Genomic DNA, 19,716 nt, shown 5'->3' with positions numbered 1-19,716 from the left:
AAATTCTTAAACCCCATGAGGTCCGGAAGAGCGTCTTGAGGCAATAATGCCTTGCCCTTAATAGGTACTCAAATATTTTTTTAATGAATGAACCCAACAGTGTTTCTCCAAGATCCTGGTCATGAGGGCAAGGGCCAAGGTGCACAGTGTACCTGGAGTTCATGGGTTTCCTGGGCAGGATGCTGCCCCCTCTCTTGTCCCCAACACACACACACGGAGCCTTGCTGCTTGGCTATTAAGTTCAGTCTGGTCTGGCCTTGATTTCCTTTTCCCTATCTACATTTTATTTAAGAGTCAATTTATTTCATCTTTTAGTATTTATTTAGTACTTCGTGTTTGGGAGGAGCTTTGCAATCATGTATTAGTTATTCTTCTGTGAGACAGACCAGTATTGTCATCCCTCTTTTACAGTCAAGAAACTGAAGCCCAGAAAGCTTCTATGACTCATGGAGGATGAAAGATAATGTCAGTGTTAAACGCTACAGCTCTAAAGCTTCTTGCCCACAGATTCCTCCGTGTCACCACATTTCCCACCAGAAACCAGGGCTCAGGGATCAGCATAAAAGAACCTCATAACCCAAACAAGATTGGATTAAGAAAAACCTGAAGCTCACAAATCCAAACAGTTATCCCGAACTGCAGGATTGGTGGGTTTTTTTTCCTTGAAAGTAATACTTTTCAATGCTAACTATAGCACCAGAGAAAGGAAGCTGCTCGCATCTCCACTGTAAGGTGTTTGCTTTTCTAAGAAACAACAAGCATGTAGGTTATTAACCTATATGTTATTAAAAATCTAAAAATGTTCAGTTCAAACTCTAATCTGAGCAATATAGCCTGCCACTTAAATGTTCTGAAAGAGCCTCATAAATTATAATACTTTCTACGAATGTAAGGTCTATCACTGTGTTATGTTTACTTTCCTGCAAATCCCATGAGATTGCGTAAGCTGCTTTACTTTCTGTCCTGAAATCCCGCTTGGTATTAATGAACAGGGCACAAGTTCCTTAAGGTCTCTGCGGCTGTTTTATGCAAAGAGGCAGGTGGATTAGAAGATGTCTAAGATGTTCTCCTGCCCAAACAGGTTACAGCCGCATGTATCTGCGCGGCTGCCATCTGAAATGATGGAAACATCTCAGGTAAGTGGGTGGTGGTCGTGTGGACAACCGCACCAACGGCTTCACACCGCGTCTCATAATTAGGGGCCCTAGAAAAATTCCAGCCACTTCTCTGCGTTTGTTCACCTGTCACTCCCTGTGCTGCCCTCTCCTGCCTCTCACTTCCCATCTCCTCTCTGACCACAGTCACCTTGCCTTCCCTCTTCTCGCCTCAGGAAGCAAGCTTTACTAAGCCAGGGGAGAATCTCACCACAGCGAAATCTGCCTCAATTTCAATCAGCAACAGAGAGGGGAAAGTGTCCAAATTAAGCTGCTTGATTACGGAAATTAATCTTGTCATTTAGCGTCCTGTTCTGCAGAACAGGGCCTTTGATTAGCCTCCTTGTTTCAGAATATTACAAGCAGGAGTTTATTAAGCAGGAGGCATATTTTGTAGTCAGGCGAGTCAGAGGGAAAGCAAAGATGCCAGGAGCTGCGGATAGAAGGACAGCCAGTCGAGGACCCTCGCCGGCTTCCACGCCCAGGTTCTCCCAGGGAAAGACGGTCACAGAGTCGGGGCGCAACCAGCCCGCCCAGCTGGGGACCACGCCTCTGAAGGGGAATTCAAGAAGCAGTAAGATAATGCATAGTCCTTTATCCTTTAAGTAACAGAACGATGAGAGACATTCTGATGACTAGAGAGACAAATGATGACTAGGGGTAACTTCATGCACTGTACAATTAAAATCCAACGTGTGGAGAACTTGCTTTCATAGGGCCATCCGCTGTAGCAGCTCTGAATTGTGGTAGTGTCTAGATTGAGAAAGCCATAAAGACTGCATGTGTGTACTTTTTTATTTGGGGGGGGAGGGGGAGGGGCACAGAGGTCATTCTGTCTCTCCCATCAGTGTGCACCAGCATTTTTAAACTTTGAAGGTGCGCGCTCTCCAATAGAAGGCAATTTGCTTACGAGACCGTGTTCTCAACCTCACAGCTGCTGGGGTTGCTTTGAATTTGGTGGCAGGAGGGAGTCAGGGTTGACCTGCTCCCAATTCACACAATTTTCTGGTGGAAGGGCTTCTTCCAGTACTGATAGCCTAACGTGCACCACGCCAAAGGAAGCACAGCATGGAGCCACGGGGCAGTTCAGTGCAGAAGCCCCAGGCTTTCACTAGAATGGCTCAGGGGCTCTAAGCCCTGGAATCAGAGCCCAGGCCACCAGCAATAAATGGTGCCGGGAGAAAACCACTCGTTAACCGAAGTGAAACAAAAAGCAGCTTAACAACAGAAGTCTTTCTTCTTTGGCTGCATCCCAACTTCTCCTTAGAACAATAGCAAAGACACATAATCAGGGTGATGACTGATGCAGGAGATGAGTACTGATTAAAGTTACAGACAGATCAGGAATGCAGAAAAATAACTCCGGAACAGCATCTCCCAACCTTGGCTCTACTGGCACTCTGGGCAAGATGATTCTTTCATGCGAGGCTGCCCCATGCCCCGGAGGATGCTTTACCAGTCTCCCTGGCCTCTACCCACAGGACGGCAGTAACACACCCTACCCCAACTTGGCACAACCAAAAATGTCACCAGATACTGTCAATGTCTCCGAGGGTCAAAAGTCCCCTCCCTTGAGGACCACTGCTCTAGAATAACAGCAATCTCAGAAAAACCAATTTCCTAAGCTTTCCCAAATAAGCTCGTCATGCCCTTCAGCTCTAAGAGACAGGAAGACCGTGAGGTTTGGAGGCCAAGAGGCCCGTGATCAAGTCCCAGCCACCGCGCGTTTGTGCGTGGCCACGGCTGAGGTACTTTATCTCTCTGAGCTTTAGGAGAATGAGAAGAAGAATTTCCTTGCAGTTTTTACGAGGATTAAAGCGTATACTACTATATGCCTGGCATCTGGTCATAGAGGAGACGTTGGAAACCAGTGGCAATCATTATTACTCAAAATCCTAAAATCCAAATCTGAAACAGAGAATGACATGCCAAAGAGAAAGAGAGAACTTGTAAAGTGAAACATTAAGCACGTTAGCTGGTCACCGTGAAAGTTTGTTGCCAAAAGGGTTTAAGGAGGGAAAGGGAGAGAGAGAGAAGCGAGGCCGCCCTGGAGCTGGGCCGCAGCCCTACTCGGGAATGCTGAATCAGGAGAACCTCCATGTACACCGGCCTCCGGGCCCGCTCGGGTGTCCCCACCTCCAACAGGTCATCTTCCACGAGCACTCAGAGCGCCCTTCTGTAAACGTAAGGCCCGCCCGGTCCTTCTCCACACACTTAGCATAGCATCCAGACATCTCAGCCTGGCCTGTGGGCCCAGTCTGCCCCTAACACGGCTGCTGCCCCCTCCCCTGCTTGCTGTTCCAGCCAGGGGGGCTTCTAGCTCTTTCTCCAACTGCCCAACGCCTTCCTGCTTCACGACTTCTCCACTTGCTGCTGTCTTAACCTAGAAAGCGCCTCCCTCCTCTCCACCCTTCAAGCCCTCGCTCAGATGCCGTGTCTTCTGCGGGAGCTCCCTCAACCAGCTTCTCCAAATGAACTCTTCTTCATCGTCCCATATTCTTTATCCCCTTACCCTGCTTTCCTTTCTTCACGGGACTTAATTCTGTCGTGAGTTAGATCTGGCGTTACCTGTTTTCCGTCTGTCTCCCTCAGGAAAATGTAAGTTCAAAGCAGGGACTCTATCTAGCCCGCTCAGTGGCCCCAGGGTCTAGCCTGCCTTGGGCACTCAGTACGTATTTGTCCAATGAACTGCAGGTGAGTGCATGCATGGTCATTCTAAAGGATTTTCTTACCGCTGAGTGCAGCTAGCCCGCATCCCTGAGCGCCAGCCCCTGAGAAGCGGAGTAACCCCTGTCACTCCTGAATGAACAGTCACTGCGTCCTGCTTAATAGTGCTTCTGGACCTCTGCCTAATGCCTAGTACTGTGCCTGGTACAGACACCCCAAAATGTTGATGGCTTCTGCCGTCGGAGAGATCAGAGGAAGAGGGAATAATACACCTTCTTTGCTCTGTCCATACATCCAAATCCTGGGCCGGGTGTTCGTACTGTATAAGAAGAGGGTCACAGAAAGGCTGTCTTCACCTCCTTCCCAGCACTGCTAAACCATCTCCACAAATAACAGTCCACCACCTTGAAGGGAAGGCCGACTGTGTGAATTGGATTAATGTACCAGTAGGCAGCAAAGCCCTGGCTGCCTGTCACATAGAGTAGGGTTAATTTATCAGATCCAGTGGCAAGATTCATTTATCTAATCATTAGCCACTGCCACCTACGGTAACTAGCCGGAAACGGTGGCCTCGTTTCAGTGAATGAACGGTGGGCATGTATAACTGGGGAAGGAGATAATGAGGAAGATGCCAAAGCAAACTAGAGTTGGCAATATGAGAACCAAACCCTCCCTGTGATCCCATTCCCATTCCGCAAGGGACGGGCCCTATTTACAGTTGTAAAATACGGTCAAACATCGAGAAGGGTCCTCACTATGCCTGCACAATGACCTTCTGGACAACAGTACTTACAAATGCTAGAGCAGGTTTTTCCCTTCGTAAAATAGAATAACTTGGGCTAGATGGAGCTGCAAACTCTGGCAACTGACACAACTAGCCTAACTGGAGGGCAGAGAGTGGGTAATTACACTAAGACTTCTGGCTCGGAACTGGGCACAGAGGTCACCTTTCAGTGGAGATAAGGAAGAAGGAAGACATCCAGGGAAACCTATGAATAGGAAGCAGGGATGCTAAACCTGGGCTCATGACTGGGCCTCAGAGGATCCATAAATGCCCTGAAACTGCATGCAGAATGGGGTTTGTGGATACTTTTCTGAAAAGGGATCTATAGCTTCCTTCAGAGTCTTTAAAGGCCCCATAAGCCATGGCCACTGCTTTATACAAGTCTCCACAGAAAAAAGGAAGTATGTCCTGCGACTCTTAAGATATAGTGGTGTTCATAGGCAGGGGTCAATGTTTCAGTTAATCGATCTATCCAACCATAAAAATCAATTCAACAAATATTTGCTAAGACCCAGACTGTGCAAGACACTGTGTAGCACCATTTCCGGGGGTGTGCCTAACAGAAGAAATTTCGAGAAAATGTTAGCATTCTTTTTTTTTTATGAGGGAATAAAATTCTTAACAAAATGTTGACTGAAATAACTTTTGGGATCAGGCATTTGGACTGAATTTTATTCACCTGTTACATTTGCATTTTCCACTATTGACTCTCCCCAACCTCTATTTCCATCTGTACATAACATTTTTTTTTTCATTTTTCCTCTTCTCATCTGCTACTGAATCTATTTCAACTTTGAACATTTTCCACAAGCAAAATTCTGCCACAGTGCTTTGCATTCAATAAAGGAAGAACAGTGTAAAATCCAACAGATAAAAACTGCAAATGAAATAAAGCATTCTGTGTTTTACTCTATTAAATCTGAAGCAGCTGCAAGAGATTAAACTGCAATGTCTGAAAGAAACGGAAGTGAGGAAGAGAAATAAGAAAATTAATAGGAAGATAGAGATGTTGATCAGGGTGTCCAGCATACACATGCGATATTTAAAACCATGAAACCATTTGCATTGAGAGTGAAAAGATAATGGACTCGCCTAGAGTGACCGCTGTAGAAATCAGTAAAGGCGTTTCATGGTAAACTGGGATCCAGGCTACAATGAGGTAAGCAACGGAGAAGTTTAGGGAAATTTTATGTAAAACTGAATCAAGAAAAGACCAAGCAATAAAGCTATTTAAAGAGCCATCCATTTGAATACTGAATATCAGAATTATGACATAAGGCTAGAATAAGAGTGCGCAGAAATGAGAACCAGATGGCAAAGCAAGCATGTGAGAATGCAGTAGATCCCAAACACTCCACTTCCGGGACTCGGGGTACCGGAAGTTGGGAACAGGGTGAGGATAAAAAGTTGGGGGGTGGAGAGCAGTTAACAACAGCAGCAGCAGCAAAATAAAAGTAATAATAATAACAGCTAAAAGTAACGAGCACCTACTATGTGCCAGTGCTTGACACACACTCTCATTTCATCCTAATGACCACTCTGCAAGGTTCTGTAAAAAAAAATGAGGAAATGGAAGGAAGGTCGGCAAGATGAAGACACTTGCCAGAGGTCATTCATGCAGGATTTAGACCCAGGCCTGCCTACCCTCTAAGTGCTAATTCATTCAATGAGGTATAGAGTGAAAGCGGTGAAGACTTGAGAACACATTCCTTTTTCGAAGTGAGTACACACAAGTCAATAAGGGTGTGGCCAAGCTCACAAAACAGGTAAAAAAGTTACCCTTCTCAAGATGTTTTCTATTTTTTTCTTGGCCTTGTTTTAATTAAGCTGTACAGCCCCACCTTTGGGGAAATTGGAAAATCTCAAGGCTGACAGCGTTTATGCCTCTGTGTACACGTGTTCTCACGCTCCACTGACTGAGTCTTCAGATCAACGTGGGCAATGACTCAAGAGGCAAAAACCATGGATGTATCGTCACTTCAGGATTCCCCCAAATGGTTCCTTTTAGACAAAATAAGAAAGTGGCCATTGATTTTTTTTTTTTTTTTTTTTAAAGTCATAAAGAAGGAGACAGCAGAGATTCAGAGCTGGGATCAAACACCTGCACTTCCAGGTAACCTAGGAAGTGTTTGGATTTAGGAACTTAATGCCTAAAGTACAAAACGCTTTCAAAAGAGATGAAGGTTTGGTACTTCCCTGGTGGCGCAGTGGATAAGACTCTGTGCTCCCAATGCAGGGGGCCCGGGTTCGATCCCAGGTCAGGGAACTAGATCCCACATGCCACAACTAAGAGTTTGCATGCCATCTGCATGCCGCAACTAAGAGTTCGCATGCCATTTGCATGCCGCAACTAAGGTCCAGCACAACCAAATAAATAAATAAATAAATAAAAGAGATTAAGGCAGGCAAATGAGAGCTCCCCTCTCCTGTGCATCCCTCAGTGTGCTGTCCCAGCCAGACGGACCCGAGAGAGAAAAGAGCCATGTCCAACGCCACATGTCATGTTTTGCCGTTAGGGTTGGCTGAGATGGCCAGCAAAGGAGAGAATCACTACAAGGCAAGTGTTTTTTGAATGTGATGCTTATTTTATGTGTTCTAAGATTTGGGACCAGTTTCACTGGGGCCACTAAGACTTACAGCCACAAAGCTTAGTACCCCAGGAGAGAACAAAAGAATTTCACTGAATAACCAGAGCCTCCTCCAAGTCACCACACCTTTTCTCTATCATTACAGATATTCTTAAGGAAGTTTAAGTTCTCTCAACCTGTATCTTCTGCCATGATCAGTTCCCTCTCTATGTTGCAGCACCGTTCAGCAGAGCTTCCGGTGATGACAGGAACGTTCTCTACCTGTGCTGTCCAGTGTGAGAGCCAGTAGCCACACGTGACTATTGAGCACTTGAAATGTGGCTCATACCATTAAGAAACTGAATTTTTAACTTTATTTAGTTTTAACTAACTTACATTGAAATTGAAGTAGCCACAGGTGGTTAGGGACTACTGTATTGGTCACGGCAGAAACTTTAGAGCACTGAGCAGGCCTGGCTTCTTACTTCCTAGTTCTTCCTGTCTCTGAATGCTATTTTCAACTCTTCCCTTAACTTTCATCTCTTGGATTTTTTAAAATCTATCTTTAAATGTCAATCTTGTTTTTCGAGGTCTTTTTATACGGCACCTTTATCTTTGGTTAAAGCATATAAAATTGCCCTTTTACAGGTCAAAAACAGTGGACTATTTGAAAGTCTCCTATGGTTCAACTCTATATAATGTATCTTAGGCTTCTCTGGTATGACTAATACGTGACACAAAGCTATGCACACAGGAACCATCTGTGGTCGAATGAATGAATGAAAGGATGAATGAATGAACAAACAAATGGATACTGGCTGAATAAACGGTGACAAAGTGAGGTGGCCAGCAAATATTTAAGCATTACTCAAGGTACCTGTCTTCGAATCAGTGGGCAAATATAATTGATGCTGAGGTTAAGCCACAAGGCAAAAGCCTCTCAAATCAAAAACACACAACAGGAATATGTTTCAACTGCATCTAGTATTAGGCACCATTCAGAACAAACTTCTGACGTTATGAGAACAAAATAATCATTCTCAATAAAATGAGTACTTTGGGATTCACGAATTCCTGGAGCAGAAAATGATTAAAAATCATTAAGGATGGGTTGTTTATTGAGGAGGGAAATGGAGTCGTTAGAAAAAGGAGATTTGGGGATAGGTACCAGAGACATTTGAAGAAGCTATGGAAAAGATGTGGTCACAGTCTAATAATGGGCCTTTGGGAATATTTCTGTGTAATATGAGAACTGGAGAAGTGAAAAAAAAAAAAAAAGATCATCAGTTTTTAAAGTCTAACAAAATAAGCTCTCACTGCAAACAATCTGGCCTGGCGGTGTTCACGAAAGCCCACTGTGCCTATCTTTGAAGTGGAAAGGTGGGTTAAAATACAAATGCATTTTCTGTCTCTCTTTCTAAAAATGTGCTTGTAGACTTTAGCCTTTCTTCTGCTACTTGTATTCATGGGCTTCTTTTGACGTCATTCCTTACACAATAATCTTCCCATTAAAAGAACACAAGTAGGTGATAATTTCAAGTGTACATCAATACCCTGAGTCAAGAGACCCAAAACACACACACACACACACACACACACACACACACACACACACACAGCTGTAGTTCTCCATGTATGAAACGATGCCACAAACCCACGGCCAGCGGTGCGTACACAGGAGAGGCGTTTGCAGAGTGAAGAAGAACCATCCATGGTCTGTCATATGGGCCCCATTCGTGAAAATCAGTTACACATACAAGTCATATGAAGGCTAAGACCACCATCTGTGGCCAGAGGTAAGAGATGACAGGTCCCTAAAGGGTCAGATCCTGCACCCTAACTCCAAACAGATTATGAAAAAAATAGGTACAAGGAGCTGACACCTGTAATAGTACGGGTTTTGACAGTGCTATAAAATGGAACCCGGAAAAGTGGATGCATATGGATATGACAACCGACACATGGTAAACGAATGTTTCTCTCCATCCTACTGGAAAATTCACAGAAGATTTAAGGTTTAGAGTTTCCACCAGTGGTTTGGACTAGGTTCCTATTTTCTTCCCCAGAACGGTAGGTTACAATGAGGTAAGAAGGTTAAAGTCACAGTTCAGGTAAGAGGCTGGCAGGCTTCTTTGGAGCCCATGCTATATGAAGCATGGAAGTTCTACTCTGGGAAGGAGTGAGCGGCAGAGCCTGGTTTCCATAGCACTGCCATGGAAACAGCTCTCTGTGACTCTGCCTCCAGGCCCTCTGGAACTGAAGCATCTCTCCCTTTTTTGCTCTAACATCCACCTCCGTATCACATGCCCCCAACCCCTCACAAATGATTAAGGGGTATTTTGAGAAAGCGGGGCCCTAACTGGGCTTTTGCCTGGTTATATTAATATACATTAATATCCTGAATGAAGAAAAAAAAATCAGATGTTTCTTCCTCTTTCACTGGGGGTGGGAGGGAGGTGGTGGATAAAAAAGAGAAGAATAAAAACCAAAAGGCTCAAACCCCTAAACTTGAAATTGCAAAAGTAAAAATCTTGACAAGCAGCGTATTAAAGATGGGCTTACTAATCTCATGCAGTGGGTTCTTTCATCCTCTTTTGTCTGCCTGGAATGCCAGTGTCCAAATATAAAGGATTTAATTAACTGTTAGGATGCACAAGAGCCTCTCCCCTAACCGTTATCATGGGTGATCCATTGGAGGTTTGGTAGGATTGTTTTCTCAGTCTCCATCCCTTGGTCATGATCTCGAAAGTAGAATAAAAGTTCAGAAATGGCCTTCTGGAATCCGGTAGACAATTCCAACAGGAGGAAGCATGGGTGATTGAGCACGCTTTGTATCCCGCATGCCCCTCTCTCCAGTCCCTCTGAGGGTTGAGTGACAGCAGGCCAGCAGTGCACGGGGCTGGAATCTGGCTGGGTGACGTGCCCTCTAGCCGAGCTGGAGCGATGCCCAGGGACCAGGAGTAGCTGGGAGCTCAGGAGGCCTGGGAGTCAGAAGATGCTCAGGAACTTGACAGAGCACTGCAGGATGGCTCCTGGCCCAGCCAGGAGACTGCACCTGGGACCCTCAGAATCCTCTTCCTGTTTTCAGTTCTTTCTCCACCTGATAAAATGAACTTGGGACCCTGACCTTGCCACACGTGTAACGCGCAGATGCATAAAAGCATTACACCTGAGAAGAGCCTGAAGCTACAGTTCCTGGTAAAATTGTTGAGAGGAAACATAGTAAAGGAGGGCTTCAAAAATTGCTGATGGGGAAAGATGGGGCTCTGATTGTTTTTTGTTTGTTTGTTTTTGCGGTACGCGGGCCTCTCACTGTTGTGGCCTCTCCCGCTGCGGAGCACAGGCTCCGGACGCGCAGGCTCAGCGGCCATGGCTCACGGGTCCAGCCGCTCCGCGGCATGTGGGATCCTCCCGGACCGGGGCACGAACCCGTGTTCCCTGCATCGGCAGGCGGACTCTCAACCACTGCGCCACCAGGGAAGCCCTGTGATTGTTTTTTAACCCCTTCAGCATCACCCGATCATGAGTAAAGAGTAGGAAGAGTGCACATATATACGCAGAGAGGATGAAAGTCTGGCCCTGAGTTTCCAGTGCCTCAGGAATGCTTCTTCGGGGCAAATAACTAAAATGCCCTACGTCTTTATTTCTTCACCTGAAAAGTCTCCTCTGCCTGCCTCGCTGAGAACTGTGAGATGGAAAACAAAGCCCGGATCAGTCAGAGTTAGACAAGGGGGAGTAAAGTAACACAGGAGCTCTGAATTATTCATTTTTATTTGTGTATTGTAGTGATAATTGCTACAGTTTTTTTTTTCCTGTTTCTCCTGGATGTTGAAAATTGCAAAAAGAAGACTGAATAATTCAGCATGACTCAAGAAAACATAACGGGGTACTGTCTGGGCAGTGAATGCCTATGAGAGAGATTCACTTTGCCGTTAGTCTTAACATTTGTGTGATGCACTGGTTTATAATTTAATGAACAACCTACGATGGCTCTAATGAACGTGGTAATATTTGTAAAGCATTTCAGTGTTCTAAACGTGAAAGGGACTGAACAGTCTCAATCTCTTCGTTTCTACCAAAGGGTAGGAAGGAGTAAAGGACCCAGTGGGAGAGAACAGGGACGTTCTCGGACCAAAGGCCATTCCAGGAAGACATCAACACCCACACATGCCAGAGGCACACTTCCGGGCACTGATTCCTGCCCTGGCTTTTGACCACCTGTGCTAAGCTCTACAAGCAACCTTATTTCATACCACCGCAAGCCTAGAGGCAGGGCAGGATTTATTTTAAGGGCGGGGGGTGTTATTTCAGTCTAAGAGTCACAGGTGAGTTGGGGAAACATAGAAAGTGTCAATTTCTCATTATTCCTAGAGACGAAGGAGCCCAAACTCCAATCCAAACCTCATGTACTTAAGTCCATTTCCTCATGACATCTGCTTCACAGAGTCCAGAAATGCTGCCTGAGGGAACCAGCCAAAAAGGGCATGGAGAGGGGAGAGGGGACAGCAGTTTGAAGAAAAGAACATTCATCCCCTGAAGACTGCCAGACCTCAATTTCCCATCAAAGATGGGACCATCCTGACACACCCCATCCCAGGGGCTGGTCCAAGTCTCTCTTCAGCTCCTCCCTCTGTGTTCCACACCAGTGGTCGGCCTTCTGGGGGGCTCTCTTTTATACTACAGGCTGCCCTAGCCCCTCTCCCTTGTGACAGTAACACCCTACAGTCATGTAACCTCTGAAACGTACATCCACACGTTTATTTCCAAACACCCCATGGGCAAGTTATGGGCTGAACTGTGTCCCTCTAAAGTTCACATGTGGAAGCCCTATCCTCCCTTCCAACCGCCACTTCAGAACATGACTGTATTTGGAGACAGGACCTCTCAAGAGCTGATCAAGTTAAAATGAGGCCATCAGAGCGGGCCCTAATCCAACATGACCAGTGTCCTTATAAGAAGAAAAGATCTGGACACATAGAGACAACAGGGGCATGCCCCAAAGAGGAAAGACCATGTGAGGACACAGGAAGAAGGTGGCCATCTGCAAGACAAGGAGGCCACAGGAGAAACCAAACCTGCTGACACTTTGATCTTGGATTTCCAGCCTCCAGAACTTTGATCAAGTAAATTTCCGTTGGTTAAGCCACCCGGTCTGTGGTGTTTATTATCATAGCCCTAGCAAACCAATAGAGGAGAGAATACCACCTCCAGCTGAGAAGCAAAAAAAGGTTCTATGCATCTGCAAAACTCAACTCACACTCATTTTGTCCAAAAGCCTTTACTAATCTCTGAAAGGAAACAGAAATCCACAATCCTTCATCTAAGACTCTAGGCGCAGGATGTGCTCGATAATTTAAAATTTTTCAAAATTTAAAAAGTAACATGGTGGTGCATTTCCTGAACATTACGTAACACCCTCCTAGGGGTGTCTAGGGTAAGACCCTGTAATCAAACACACAGATGTTTCCCCCACAAAACATGAGAACTGAACACTTTTAAGATTAAGTTAAGACTATAAATGGATTCACATCACTTTAGGTCAGATTTTGCTGCCAAATGAATTTATATTAAATCAGGTTTTTACCATAATTGAACTACAGAAAATGCTTTGTTCTTCAGCATATGTTGGATTTCTCCCCTGCAATTAAGAGATCATGACTCAATCCACCTCGCTTAATAAATGAGATCCAGAACCTCCAGGGGTGAGAATTAAATGAGATTCTTCTGGTGAACAGGAGCGAGCAACAAGCAGCATAAGCTTCCTGCCCTGAGGTCTCGCCTTCCTCGCTGGATTCTCCTACTTTGCTTCCTGGCCCTGGGTGAGTATTTCTCTCCTTAACTCTCTGGCCAACTTTGGACAAAGCCTTTCCTTTAGTTTCCCTTATTAGAACTTTCAAAAAAAAAAAAAACTTTATTAAATCCCAAGGGCTAACAAAGGGGAACAAACAGAGATATTCTGACCCTACTCTGGGTAGCTAGCTCTCAGAGGCTTACAGCCCCCCCAAATAATCCACATCCCAAGAGAAAAGAGGAAAGAAGGCCCATAGCCAGCTACCTAGTGCTATCCTAGGTGCCACCACCTAGGGACACAACCCTACATATTTTGACCCTTCCATTTTCAAAACCAAGAGAAAGGTCCCTTCTCTCGCCTACGACAAAGTAGAGAAGTTGTCATTCCCCTACCCATATACCCACCCACACAAGCTCAAATATTCATTCAATACACATTAAGCACCTAGTAGGTTCTTCAACTCAACTAAGTGCTAGGAATACAACCGTGAGTAAAACAGTAAATTTACCCTCATGGAACTTCTTAGAAACATTTTTGCTCTGTATACCAACAGCACACATTGCTTACCTCTGCTATAGTAGTCACCGTACTGCGTTTTAATTCTTAAATGCCAAACTTGCTTACTAAATGTTTAGTTTGTTATGGGAAGAAGCCATGTCCTTTTTATTTCTCAAGTTTTTTACACAATGCTTGCCAGATTAATGGTGACTGGATTAATGAACAAAGGAACAGGGATGAGGGAGAACTTGGCCACTAAATGCTTTTAATTATCTAAAAGGCAACCTTTCTTTCTTTTTCTCCAGATCTGTGTCTTTACTATCCCTTGGCTAATTACTGCAACAGTCTGATAACTGGTCTCCCTGCCCACAAAAATGTACACTTCACGTTGCTCCCAGAGCGCTTTCTAAAAGAGAAATTTGATCATTCCACGACCTTTCGGTAAGGATCAAACTCCTTTGAACCATATACACGGCACTTCACAATCTAGTCCAAACTGGTTGTTGTTTTGTTTTCTTCGCTTTTTGTTTTTTCCACTCTTCTTGCACTTCCTACCATGCAACATTTACCCCATTTACCCAAGATTACTCCATGTTCCTAAAATGCACCTGCTCCCTCGTCTCTGTATCTCTCCCCAGGCTGTTGTTCCATTGTCCTGTAATGCTTAATTATGGCTCCTCCTTCCCACCTCGCCCCCTACCCCCAAACCCCTCCCCATTGCAAAAACCCATCCATTGTTCACTGTTCAGGGCCCAGCTCAAATACCTTTTCCCATATGGAGTCTCTTCAACTCTCAGGCAAAGTCATTCTTTTCCCCTGAAACCAAGCAATACAGTAAAGGAGGGTTCCAGGAGGAAGGGCTCCCTTCCTCTCTTATGCATACCATATACTTGGTGGAGGTCATTCCTGGCCCCAGACTTGAACTGGGAAATGTACCCCTCTGCCTTTAAGAAGATGTTGTTAAAATGCTAATATCTGAAAGGTGTATCACACGCAAAGGCTAACCTAATGATCAGTTAATCGTTATCAGGGATTAGTTAATGGCCAGCTGAGCAATAGAAAGGGACTGGTGCCTGGGAGGAAGGAGAAGTCAGAGAGGAAGAAAGGTGCCACATACAAAAAGAGGTAGGAAGGAACATAAAACAAACTTTCCCTCTTTTACCATTTGCCTGGGATCAATGCTGGCCCATGTAGTAACAGAGACCCTGATCATTTGGTCATTTAGGGAGAATTAAGTACGAGCCATATGTGATGAAGATACAGCCACTATCCTCAAACAGCTTACAACCAAGTGAACTATCGAATTCACAAGAATCACAAGCCTACCATCCTACCCAGGGCCAGATTTTTTTCTACCAACTGAACGTAAAATGCAGGAAGTATATTCCTTGTGTCTAAGACTTCCAACATTACTAACTTTCTCCATTTTACAGAATAAATATGGGAGGCAATGAAGCCGTAAGAAGCTGCCCATAAATATTCCCAATCCTAGCCATGAATATGTCCTAACTCTAACATATATAAGAAGTCGAATGAAAATCAAGGAACGAGACGCAAAGCAATCTAACTTGCTCTGTCTCTCTACTCTCTTTTCTGCACTGTATTTCCTAAAGGGCTGGGCCTAAAGTCTTACGAATTATTGGCACAGGGGTTTCAGAAGGGAATTTGGATGTGCAAAAAAGAGAGGGAGAGAAGTCTACGAAAAAATTATGGAGCCACACTTGTAACATATGTGGTTAAAAATAATGGTACCACCCTTGTAATATATGTGGTGAAAAGGAGCCAAACAATCAAACAGATTCTGAAGAACATTTGTAAGGGGGTTCAGCCCTCTCAGCCTGTAATGCAGCAGTCAAAGATCTAAATGTGTCAGGCAAAGGGGGATGCTTGTAGGGGTTACGAATAAGTACACAGCCCGTGAACTTACAACCTATTTGCTAAAATAAAGTGTGCCCACGGGGAAAAGTAACTAAAATATGGCAGAATCAGATAAAGGTTAATGAGATGAATAGCAAAGAAAGTATGGGGTAACATCAAAACAAAACTTTATTTATTGGGAAGATTCTACACGTCAAGCCGTTTGCAACACCCCTGTTAAGTCTCATAACAACCATACGAAGTCCCTATGGTAGAAGTCTTCTTATCTGACAAGATCAGGATAGACAGAAAACTTTGGTTGAAGCAAGTAATATTTATACCTTTTACGTCTTATTTTAAGCTAGAATATATAAATGTGCGTCCATTTGCTAATCTCTTGATATAGAGACAAAACCTTTTTGTTGATTTTGATTTGATGACTGGAGCTCCTATCTTTCTTACATAAATGACCCCCAAAGTCCGTATTCTATAATTCTTAGTTTTAATTCCTTTAAGACACCTGCAAGGCTTGAGAATCATTTCTTTTTCCACGTGGTTATCCAATTGTTCCACTTCCTTTTGTTGAAAAGCCTCTTTCTCCATTGAATTACCCTGGCATCTTTAATGAAGATCAACTGCACATATAAGTCCATTTAAGAACCCCATTGATCTATATATCCATCCTTATGCCAACACCACTCTTTATTACTGTAAGTATGGTAAGTTTTGAAATCAAGAGGTCTAAATCCTCTAACCTTGCTCTTTTTCAGAATTTTATTGGGTATTATAGGTCCTTTGTAATTTCAAATTTCCATAAGCTTTTTATAGTAACTTGTCAATTTCTACCAAAAAAATCCCCCTGGGATTTTGACTGAGATTTAGATAAGTCTAAAGGTTAGGGTGAAAAACCCTGAATCTTCAAATAAATATTTAATTCTTTGATCTATGAGCACAGTATATCTTTCCATTTACTTAAGTCTTCAATTGTTCTGAGCAATGCTTCACAGTTTTCAACGTAGAAGTCTTACCCATATTTTGTTACATTTTCTGTATTTCACGTTTTTAATGTTATTGTAAATAATATTTTATTTAAATTTCTTAAATTTCCAATTGTTCTCTGTTAATATATAAAAATACTATTGATTCTTACATATCAATTTTGATTCCTATAACCTTGCTAAATTCGTTTCTTCTAGTGATTTTATTTATATCCCTTAGAAATTTCTACATAGAAGATCATGTCATGATACTTTTACTTGTTCCTTTCCCATCTGCATGGCTTTTCTTTCTTTTTCATGACTTATTCAGTATGCTATAAAACTTAGTATAATGCAAAGTAGAAGCAGTAAGAGCAAACATCCTTGCCTTATTTCCAATCTTAGGATAAAAGTATTCACTCTTTCACCATCAAGCACAATGTTAACTGTAGGTTTTTCATAGCTGTGTCTATCAGGTTGAGGAAGTTCCCTTCTATTCTCAGTTTGTTGAGAGTTTTTATCAGAAATGACTGTTGAATTTTGTCAAAATGTTTTTCTGCATCTATTGAGATGATCACATGGTCTTTCTCTTCTTTTTCTGTCAGTATGGTGAATTACATTGGTTGATTCTCAAACGTTAAACCAATATAACGTTCCTGTGATAAACACCTCTTGGACATAATGTATTATCCTTTTTGTTTCTTGCTATATTTCCGTATACTATTATTTTGTTGAAAATTGTTGCTTTTATGTTCATGAGGAATATTAGTATATAGTATTGCTATAAAATCTTATCTCATTTAGGTACCAAATGTCATACTTGCTTTAAGTTTTTAGATGTTCCTTCCTCTTCTATTTCCTAGAAGAGTTTGTGTAGAATTTATATTATTCTTTCCTCAAATAATTTGGTGGAATTCAACAGTGACGACACCTGGGCCCAGCATTATCCTTATGAGAGGATTTTACCTAGGAATTCTGTTTCTTTGATAGATGTAGAGTTATTTAGGTTATCTTCTCTTCTAGAGTGAACTTTGATGCTTTTATGTGTTTCGAGGAATTTGTCCACTTACCTAAGTTATCAAATTTATTAGCATAAAATTGGTTATAATACTCTTTTATTATCTTTTAATTTCTACAGAATCTATAGTGGTGTCCTGGTTTCATGACTGATATTGGCAATTATATTTAATCTCTTTAATTCTTAGTCAGTCTTGCTAGAGGCTTACCAATCTTATTGATCTTTTTGAAGATATAGTTTTGAATTTCATTGGTTTTTTTCTTTCATTTGTCCATTTTCTATTTCATTGATTTCCCCTTACTTTATTATTTCATTTCTTGATAAATATTACTAGTGTACCAGAAAAGGATGTATATTCTCCTGTTGTTGAATAAAGTTTTCTACAAAAGTCAATCAGGTCAAAGTGGTGGATAACATTCTCCGAGTCATCTATATCCTTAATATGTTTTGGCATACTTGTTTTGTAAATGAATGAAAGAGAAGTGCTGAAGCCTCAGACTACAAATATATTTTTGTTTATTTCTCTTTTCCATCAGTGTTCGCTTCATGTATTTTGAAGTGATTAGGTGCACACATATTTAAGATTGTTGCATCTTCTTGAAGAAAAAAATGGACGCTTTTTCATTATGAAATGTCCCTTTTTATGCCTGGCTATATTCCTTGCCCTGAATTCTACTTTGTCTGATATTAATATAGCCTATTCAGATTTCTTTGGATTAGCACTGGTATAGTATATCTTGTTTCACCTCTTTTCTTTTAACTTATCTATGTCTTTATATCTAAAGAGGACTTCTTACAGAGGCCTTGGTTTTTATCCAATCTGATAATCTATGCCTCTCAATGAAGTATTTAGGCCATTTTCATTTAGTATTATTATTAATACGTTTGGGTCTATATTTACCATTTTGCTCTTTGTTTTCTATTTTTTACATCTATTCTTTGTTCCTTTTTTCTGTTTTTTGCCTTTTCTTGGACTGTCATTGTTCTGATCGTTTCTCTAGGATTTACAATATTCATCTTTAAATTATTATACTCTTTCTTCAAATAATATTATACCACTACACAGTAGTATAAAAAACTTCCATTTTCTTTTTCATCATGTTCACATCTTCCTTTACATCCTTGAACATATTTATAATAGCTCTTTTAGTACCCTTTACCAGTGTTTTGAACATCTTTGTTATTTCTGCCTCTCTTTCTAATGTTTTGTTGCGGTCTTTTCCCTGTTTACAGGTCATAGTCTCCTGTTTTGTGTGTGTGTGTGTGTGTGTGTGTGTGTGTGTGTGTGTGTGTGTGTGTGGTGGGAGGAGGTAAACTTTAAAATTCCTTTTAAAAATGTGGGAATTTTTTTCTGGCATGGAGTTACTTACAGGTTAGTTTACTGCTTCTTATGGCATTCTAGAATAACCCTTATTTTAACAGTAATTTAACCCACTTCTAAGACGTTAGATCTGAGATCTCTATTGAACTCAGTGAAGTCTTTCCACTCTGGCTTAAGGGAACTAGAATGGTCCCTGGCCCTGTGGGAGTCATGGGATTGTTCTTCTTATAGCTCCATGATAACTGTTATTTCCTCAGAAATTGCTCCTATCCAATCTCGGGGAGTTTCACTTAGAATGTGCACAGATTGATATCTGGACAAAGACTCAAGAGGAGCCCTATGCATATTTCTGGAGCTCTTTCTCATTTGGGGTGTTCTGTCCCACAAAGCTCTTGCCCAGCCTCCCAAAAGCCTGACCTCTGTTTTCTTACCTCAGTGAGATTGCTCAGCTCTACTCAGATCACTCCTCCCTGTGCCTCACAGTCATGGAATTATCTCCAGGTAAACAGCCTAGGATAACCTGACTTCCTTTTTCTCAGGAAGAACAGTCCCGTGCTGCTTATTTTCCAATGTCTAAAATTAGCCATTTCCTTTTTCCCTTTCAATTTTCTAGTTGTTTATGGTGGGGGGGGGCTAATTCTAGATTGTCTTACCCCCTCATGGCTAGAAGTTAAAGTCTCACACTTTTTATATTTGATATTAAATTATATCATCTTGTCTCTGCTTAGACACCTTCAATAGCTTCATATTACGTGTGGAATTATACCCAAAGTCTTTATCATGGCCTATAAGGATGTACATGATCTGATGCCTGTCTTTTCTTCTGACCTCAACTCCTACTAATCATCCTTTGCTCACTCCATTCCAGCTACATTCGTCTTCTTTATTCTCTACAATTCCTCATCAGAGCCCTATCCTTGCTGCTAACTCTTCCTAGGGTGCGTCTACCATAGGTCTTCACATAGGTGGCCTCTCGTCATCTAACCCCAGTCCAAACTTTACCTCCTCAGTATCTTCACTGAATACTCAATCTAAGCTAGCTACTCCCCCAGCCACTTTGCATTAAAAGATTCCCTTTTATT

General features: G+C 42.5%; 1 protein-coding gene across 1 annotated transcript in view; it reads right to left on the bottom strand.

Moving 5' to 3' along the window:
• Positions 1 to 19,716, bottom strand: part of GRIN2B (glutamate ionotropic receptor NMDA type subunit 2B) — a 410,164-nt gene that overhangs the window by 234,225 nt on the left and 156,223 nt on the right. The window lies entirely within an intron of this gene.

Source organism: Tursiops truncatus, chromosome 11 (assembly GCF_011762595.2).
Source record: "Tursiops truncatus isolate mTurTru1 chromosome 11, mTurTru1.mat.Y, whole genome shotgun sequence".
Classification (NCBI taxonomy): domain Eukaryota; kingdom Metazoa; phylum Chordata; class Mammalia; order Artiodactyla; family Delphinidae; genus Tursiops; species Tursiops truncatus.
The sequence above is the reverse complement of the archived record's forward strand: the minus strand, read 5'-3'. Positions and strand labels throughout refer to the sequence as shown.